Genomic DNA, 8,997 nt, shown 5'->3' on the forward strand with positions numbered 1-8,997 from the left:
GCCATGACTTCCTCGTGTACATATGTATCTAGATGGTACACCTTCTTGTCTCAAATTGATATAACTACCAAATACCAATGACAATCATTGTCTTGTACTGGTACATATACCTGAAAAAATTGTCCAACAATGTTAGTAACACCATATATATTTAAGTGTGGACAGGGTTAGAACTGGATGTCTTGTATACCAGAGACATATTGGAAAGTCGAGGCATCCACTCTTTTTTATATTTATTGTATAAGTTGTCAACTGATTCTCCAAACCATAAGTCTCACTGTTATACAATAAATATGTGCTGAATTTGTTATTTAAGTCGAATGAAACAATGGTCGTAGGTGTACAAAAATGCAATCATGTTACTACAAATGATGGTGTAAGACACCAAATGTTGGCTATGTTCTTCACTATTTGTTTTAGTGAAATGTTGGCAAACATGAGGTGCACAATCTGCTAACATCAAGTACAAATAAATTACTCTAACAATAAATATTAACAATTAGTAGTCCAGATTAAAGAATACTTAAAATAGTGGCACCTCTGTAGCAACTATACGCATGTCACAAAGGTTGCGAAAATCTTCCCTAGTGCCAATATGATTTCCACATATGTAAACAATCTCACTGCATTATTAATTAGTTGTTCATGTTAAGGGTACAATACTAAGATTAACGTTAAATATGACCATTACAAAGGGGACACTTACTCAGGACTCTTTAGAAAGCTAAACATATACGTAGAGACACGCGCTTGGTCAGTGGTCAGCCCCATATCTAGACTGGGAACAAAAGTACACATGGCATCCTAAAATTCATATACACGTGCCGGAGTCGAGGAACGATTTCAATAATATTCATTGACTTGTAAGTTATAAGTTTGTAAAACTCATGGCACAACATATTCTAAGACAGAGAGAAAAGAAGCTCAAAGAAGAAGACAAAAGGAATGCTTATGATTACTTAATTCAATCATGAATACAGATTATATACAAGAGTTAGTTTATAACAAACTAACTGACAGCTAAGACGGTTATAACTATTCTAACTGAAATGAGAAAGAAGGCTAATATCCCCCCTCAAGCTAGGGAATGAATGTCATTCATACCCAACTTGGAACAGATAAAATGAAAAGCACCAGGAGCTAAAGCTTTTGTGTAAACATCAACAAGTTGTTGTGTTGAATCAATAGGCAAGAGTTTGATCAAACCCGAAAGCAACCTGTCATGAACCAAGTGACGATCAATCTCAATATGCTTGGTTCTTTCATGGAAGACAGGATTAGTTACAATGTGGAGAGCCGGTTTATTGTCATAGAACACCAAAGCAGGCTTATGAATAATACCAAAGTCATGAAGCAAATGTGTGAGCCATTGAATTTCATAAGTTACAGTAGCAAGGGCACGATATTCGACTTCAGAAGAACTTCTCGAGACTGTGGCTTGCTTCTTAGATTTCCATGATATAAGTGATGAACCAAGATAAATAGAAAAACTAGTAATGGATTTACTAGTATCAATACATCCAGCCTAATCAGAATCGCTAAAGGCTTTGAGCTGAAGCTCACTGGTTGAAGGAAAGAAAATACCCAAACTAGGAGCAGCTTTAATGTATCAAAGAATACGATAAAGAGTCGTGTAATGAGCAGTAGTGGGAGAAGCAATGAACTGAATCAAGTGTTGAACGACAAAGGTGATATCAGGTCTGGTATTTGTAAGGTATATTAACATGCCAATTAAGCGTCTATATGAAGAAATCTGTGAATCAGAAAGCAATTATCCAGAGGATTGATGCAGTCTGGTACAGTAATCAAAAGGAGTAAAAACAGGCTTGGAAATTAACATATCAATATTGGTGAGATGATCCAAAGCATACTTTCTTTGACAAATGTTAATACTAGAGGTTCCACGAGCAACTTCAAATCCAAGAAAATACTTCAAATTACCAAGCTCTTTGATCTTAAAAGTGTCATATGCATCCAGTAATTTTGTAATATGAGAAATAACAGAGAGATCATTCCCACTCAGAAAAATATCATCAATGTAGACCAATAATGCAGTGAATGAATTTTTTCTTTTCAAAGTAAAGAGAGAATAGTCAGTAGTAGACTGTTTGAAGCCATAAGCCACAAGAAAAGTAGATAATTGACCATACCATTGACGACTAGCATGTTTCAACCCATAAAGAGATCTTTGTAACTTACAAACTTGACTAGGTTTAGTAGATTTCATACTTGGAGGTAGAACCATATACACCTCTTCATTAAGATCACCTTGAAGGAACACATTATTGGCATCAAACTGTCTGATAAACCACTTATCTAAAGCAGCGAGTGCCAGCAAAAGTCAAACTGTAGTAATTTTGGCTACTAGAGAAAAAGTATCTAAATAGTCCAGGCCTTCAATTTGGGTATAGCCCTTAGCAACCAAGCGAGCCTTATATCATTCAATAGAGCCATCTACATTATGTTTGATATTGTAAATCCATTTGCAACCAATCACATTTTTATGCTGAGGTAAATCAGTAAGCACCATGTATGATTCCTTTCTAAAGCAGAAATTTCATCATGCATAGCTCGAACCCATGAATCATGTTTACAAGCTTCAGTATAAGACTTAGGCTCATAATTACCAGAGACATTAAGAATAAAGTTGTGATAATCGGAAGAGAGCTTATTATAGGAAATCACAGAGGAAATAAGATGTTTGGTGTCTGGATGATTAGTGACAGTGGTTGATGCGAAATTGGTTTGATACTCATTGTATTTGATGGGTCTGGTTCAAACTTTTTCAGTCTTACGAAGGGAATGTTCGGAGGAGATGGGTTCAGTATATGGCTGGTCAACAAATATAAGTTCAGGTTGAGGAGGTAAAGGTGTAGGAGAAGGGGAATCTATAGGAGAAGAAAAGGCTTGTGGATTATGTGTAGTGATGGAAGGGTGAGCAAGGGTGGTAGGGTCAACAATGTTGAGAGTGGAGAAGGGAAAGCAATTCTCATAAAAAATGACATTTCGAGACACATCAATGGTTCATGTATGGAGATTATACACAATGTAACCTTTCTTGTGGGATTTAAATCCCAGAAACACACAAGGTAAGGCTTTAGGATTCAACTTTTTCTATTAGCACTGAGAGTGCTAATGTAACATAGACAACCAAAAACTCGAAGTAAATTAACATCATATAATGCAGAATAAAGTTTTTGATATGGAGACTCATTTTTCATAAAAGGTGTAGGAATGATGTTTATCAAATTAGTAGCATGAAGTAAAGCATAGGACCAAAAAATGTTTGGAAGGTTAGATTGAAACAAAAGGGCTTAAGTTACATTAAGTAAATGTTGATGTTTTTTTTCGCCAATCCCATTTTGTTGGGGAGTTTCAACACATGTTGTTTGATGAATAATACCAGTGGCTTGAAAGAAATGACTCATGATAAATTCATCACCATTATTTGAGCGAATAACTTTAACTTTTGTATCAAATTGCCTTTCAGCAGATTTAATAAAACCTTGTAAAAGAGATTGAGCTTCAGCTTTAGAAGACATTGGTAAAACCCAAACAAATCTAGTATGATCATCAACAATAGTAAGAAAATATTTATGACCATGTATAGAAGTGGTTGAACAGGGACCCCAAATATCAACATGTATTAAAGCAAAGGGAGAAAGAGAATGAGAACTGCTAACGGGAAAAATCAATTTCTTTTGTTTGGTTTTGTGACAAGCTTCACAAATAATCTCTCTGAGAGAATTTAAAATGGGATAATATTGTTTCATGGCTAACATTCTTTCATTGGATAAGTGTCCTAATCTATAGTGCCACATATCAATGAGTATTTTATTACAAGAATTGACATAATTGGAGGGATTGAGTATAGCAAAGGATGTATTGTTGTGATGGCTAAAGGTTGACTTGAGTTTGTACAGACTAGTTTCAACATCAATTGTACCAATTATCCTTTTGGTGGAGATTTCCTGTATCAGACATTTATTAGCCAAGAATAAAAGCTGATAATGCATGGAATTAGTCAATTTGGAAATGGAGATCAAATTGAAATTGAAATTAGGTAGATACAACACATCAGTCAGAACAAGAAATTCTGAAATGTGCACAGTCCCAGAGTATCTAGCAATCAGTTGTTCTCCATTAGGGAGGCTAACAGTGATGGGAGAAATCTGTTTACACTCACTATACAAATCAAGGGAAGATGCAATGTGACCAGTAGCCCTCGAGTCAAAGAGCCAAGTATTGAGATCAGAATCATTGTTTATGGTGCAAACTATAGGTAAAACACTTCCTATAACATATTAGTTAGGATTACAATATCCTCTATCTTAGTGGTCAGTTTGTCGAGCTTTCTCTGCATGCTATGCTTATGTTAAAAATCTAGTATTAAAACATATTAGTTAGGATTACAATATAATTTTTTTCATCAAACAAAGGTATCTTACTTCGATAGTGTTTACAAGGGTAATCATAGCAAGGTATATTCCATCCTCTAGAACCATATTGCTTCGTGAACCCTCCAATCCATTAATAGTGGACTCCTATTTACACCATAGGAATGATTATATGTTTGCTGCATAACACTATAAACGGTGGCAATGACATTTACTCAAAAAGAAAGTAACTTATTTTCGTGTAAACCCTAAAATATATGTAACAAATTTGAAATGCTTTATACCTAGAACTTGGTGGTCGTGTTCTCAACATTGTTGTTGGAGACATCATTCTTGAAACACATGATAAAGTTTAGTCAAAGTGTATAACACTAATTCAAAGTCAAAAAACAATCACATGGTGCATAAAGACAGCCACGCTCGTAAGTATGACACGTTGTCTTGACTACCTAATGGGTTCCAAAGGAGAGACACCTTCATTGCAACTTGTATTGTTATGAATATGCACTACTACAAAACCTGTTTACTACAACGCACCAATAACATCGGTTGGTAGAAACTCGTCTTTGAAGAGAATGGAATGGCAGTAACGTAATTAAGGTGTAAGTTTAAGGACGGTTATTAAAAAGACCGTCATAGTTAAACTCTCTACAAAGACGGGTTTACCCCACCATCTTTGAATGGTTATATTTTTCTCGTTTTTTTTCTCTCTCTTATCGACAGACCCTTTATTTCTTTGTCTTATCCTCACTTTTTTCTCTCTTTCGCTTTTCTCACTTTCTCTCTCTCTGGTAGGACAGCATGGGTCCCCCTCCATGTGGCTCACGCCGTCCACTAGCACCGCCCGCGCCTTCAGTGAAGCGACGCAGTGCTCATCGTTGCCGTAGAAGCAGAGGCGAAGGACGACGCGGCGCACAGAGAGGTCGGAGGCGACACCGTCGAAGAAGAGGAAGTGGGATTTTGTGGATTCTGGCAATCAAGGAGCCTGCTGGCGGCTTGGTGTTTGAAGTGGTCGGAGTGATGAAGGAGGTGCTCCTCGGAGTCGAGGCGGTGGGTTTCGGGAGTGAGGCGGACAGGGGGGAGGCAACAGCTCGAAGACGGAGGGGTACTTGCGGGTGAATTCGATGGGGCGAAAGGGGAGGGAGAGGGAGCGTCTGATGAGGGAGACAGGGAGGGACTTAGAGGTTTCACGCTTGATGAGGTTTTTGAGGGAGATTAAGGGTTTGAGGTTTCTCTCGCGCTCTATGGCGTGGTCGAGGCCACGATCGCGGATTGGTTTGACGGTGCCGTCAAAGATGGTTCGGAGGGTGAGGATGCGCGATGCTCTGGGTTGAGGCATTGTCGTTGGGGGTGGCAATGGAGGGAGAATCAAAGAGGGGTTTGGGGGGTTTTGGAATTGGGTATGTGCTATAATTCTCCAAACACATGATTCATCTTCAATATGAAATCTTTTTTATTTATGTTGAACTTTTGTAGACCTGGGTATTGACAAATCCATATTCATCAAGCCTAGAACATTTCACCTTATAGTACTGATGCTTAAGCTATGGAACAAAGATCAAATTAAGACAGCCTCTGAGGTCTTGCAGGTAAGTTTTATTAAATTCAACCTGATAATTTATTTTGAGAATTAGAATTTTGTATTTAGGTTTGTAGCAGTTGTGTAGAGTATCTCCTCAAAAGTTATGGAAGCCTTGGATGATCAACCTCTCTCTATAAGATTAAAAGGACTGGTATGTATCTACTTTGAGCTCCATTTTTCTAATACATTATTCATATGAATTCCTACTTGCTGCTTATCTGTTTACAAGATATACAATGACATCCCTACTAGTACATTCACTAAATCTATGGAATGAAGTAACTGAACAATATAAAGATTTCATGTAACCTTAGCCTTCATTGAAAAATTTCTCGTAGCACTTTATGTCTACTAGAAACTTTTACCATTAAAATTGACCTCTGTAATTTGTTTAACATCTTTAATGAGGGAAACATATGCTTAATCTTGTAGGAATGCATGAAAGATTCATTGGCAAAAGCTCGTGTTCTGTACTCCAAGAGACTGGCAGTGAGTATCGTCTTTTACGTGTCTTTCGTGTGTGTGTGTGTGTGTGTGTGTATTTGGTACCTGATTTTGATCATATATTGCCCTCAAAGAATTGTTTGAGTTTTCTAAGCTTTTTTAGAAGTCATCATTGATGCATATGTTGAAGTTGGACTTGTATTAGAGAATGATGCTAAACAGAAATTGAAGGTAAATTAAATTTGTCAGATTCATTTATTGCTTTTGGATAAGTAATACTGCCTCTAGTCATCATTGATGCATCTTGATTTTTCTCTTGTTTTACAGCTACACACCATTGTGATGAACACAAGGCATAGGAAAAGTTGCTACTCCATCCCCTCTGATTTTTGCAGCTGAATAATCTCCCTTGCTTTGTAAAACTTGAGATAATTTTTTAGTTTAAATTGTTGATACCGGTGTTCAAGAACAAGAACAAGTGGACAAGAAAGGTTTATTCTTTTGATGCACAGGGCATATTCAAGCATTATTGATCAGAGGACTGGGGGCAGTATCTTATTCCTGAAGCTCATCTTTTGCTGAGATTTTCAATTCCTTTTCCTAAAAATATCCAGGTAGAATGACTGGTGTCTTGTTGATTGTTGCCTCACTTTCTTTTATATGGAATAAGGATTTTGATGGTAGCCTCACCATATATATTAAACTTATATACCAGCAAAAGAAAATGTCTGGGATTATGAGATCAATTTTTAGTTAGTGTTTTCCTCAACAATTGATATTGCCTCTTGTAGACTTCAACTTCCTAATTGGTAGTTTATCGTTGATTGTTTAAGGAATAATGATGTGTGTTACAAGAGCATTGAAAAAATTGATAGGGTGAGACATATTCACAAGGAACAACAAGATGGCAACACAAATGGGTTTCTTTTCTTTTTTTTTTCTTCTTCTTCTTATTATTATTAATAAAAACTAATTAACAATACTGGCTCTTTGTTGGGTACATGATCATCATTGCTATGGTATCAAGCCATTGATGGGCTTAACGTGTACAACATACTAGAGCCATGCTACCATTTCCCCGATGCTACCACAGCCAAAGAAAATGGAACCTTACCAAAGAGTTGCAAACAATTAGGTGTTCCTGAGAGGCCTCTCCTAGTGGGAAACAGAATGTTTGGTAGAGCTTGGCCTTTTAGAGCACCAATCAAACTTGGTCTTGTTACATTATGGCCCCAATTTGGCTCAAACGAGGCATGTGGCATGTGTGGTAAGTTATCAATTGTGTCTCTATATTAGAGAGTCTTGACTCAATCATAGCTAGTGCACCATTTTATTTTTAATCCATAGCTAATTTAGATGTGAAGATAAGAAATTTTTTTAAGTGAAATGATAAAATTAATTTTGTTTTTGATTTGACAAAGAGCAGAGTGATGAAGTAGCAAGTTCATGGCTAAACAACGTTGCAGTCAGTAAAGCCATTCATTCTGGATCGGTAGGTAATCATCATAATTAGTGTTATTAATTATGTTTTATTTTAACAGTTAAAGTAATAAATAACTGATGATTTATTTCTATACATAGTATCTTGTAGAGGAAAAAGTGGCGGGTCTGTGGGATTTATTTCTATACTTGGCATTTTTTTGTTTCAGTTTCTATACTTAAAAATTCTGTTTTATTATGTTTATGCCAGTACCGCTTAGTTTTCCAACAATCTAAAACTGATATGAAATAGAAGTATAACGACTGAAACATAAAACAAAATTGTATAAAAAATAAAACATATAGCTTTCATTCATATATAAGAAGTAAGGGAAGCATTCTAATATTTCTGCATAGGTGCATTGATACAAGTGTAAGAATAAACTACCTGGATGAATTTGCCGATCAATTTCTAACAGGAATTCCCATATGCATGATTTTGTCATATGATCCCAAGGCATGATTTTTAGAAGAAAAAACACTTGCCAAATCTAAATTTTGCAGTGCTCTCATGGAATTTAGGATTGCAATGCATTCAAAGTTATGATTTACATGACATAAGCCGTACATAAATACCTGCATAAGAAATACAAATCCTTGGAAATTTGGCCAATATGGTAATATTATATGTTATTACTGCTCTTCAAGTATGCAACACTTACGTTATAAAGAGTCCTACACTTACAGCCATAAAGAGTCTCTTTCGGTGCTCTATATTAATTTGTCAACAAGTTATGCATCTAGACACAAACTCTACCATTTCCTTTGGACACTGCCATGAATGAAACTAGCTTCAGATCTCACCAAATTTTGTTTTTTCATGTTGCTTCTTTTTTATTTTTTAAGAGGTACACAATTTATTAGATGTACATTTTATTTACTTTTTCAATTAATATATAATATAATGGAAAATTGATATATTAATTTAGGGGAAATTATGAAGGAATAATTTCTAGAAATTTGTTTTAAAAAATTAAATCAATAAATGGCTACTGTGTTAATTTAGGGGTCCAAGAGAGTTTTTTATTTTTTGTCTTATGTTTTCTCTATTGTTGATGTGTTAGTTTTGGTTTTTAATTTTGGTTGTTGATGGAT

At 35.8% G+C, this 8,997-nt stretch overlaps 1 pseudogene; it reads left to right on the top strand.

Annotated features, from left to right (window-relative positions):
* The first annotated feature begins 1,743 nt into the window (after positions 1-1,743).
* LOC113000174 (activating signal cointegrator 1 complex subunit 1-like) lies at positions 1,744-7,046 on the top strand (annotated as a pseudogene).
* The last annotated feature ends 1,951 nt before the right edge of the window (positions 7,047-8,997 follow it).

Source organism: Glycine max, chromosome 18 (assembly GCF_000004515.6).
Source record: "Glycine max cultivar Williams 82 chromosome 18, Glycine_max_v4.0, whole genome shotgun sequence".
Classification (NCBI taxonomy): Eukaryota; Viridiplantae; Streptophyta; class Magnoliopsida; order Fabales; family Fabaceae; genus Glycine; species Glycine max.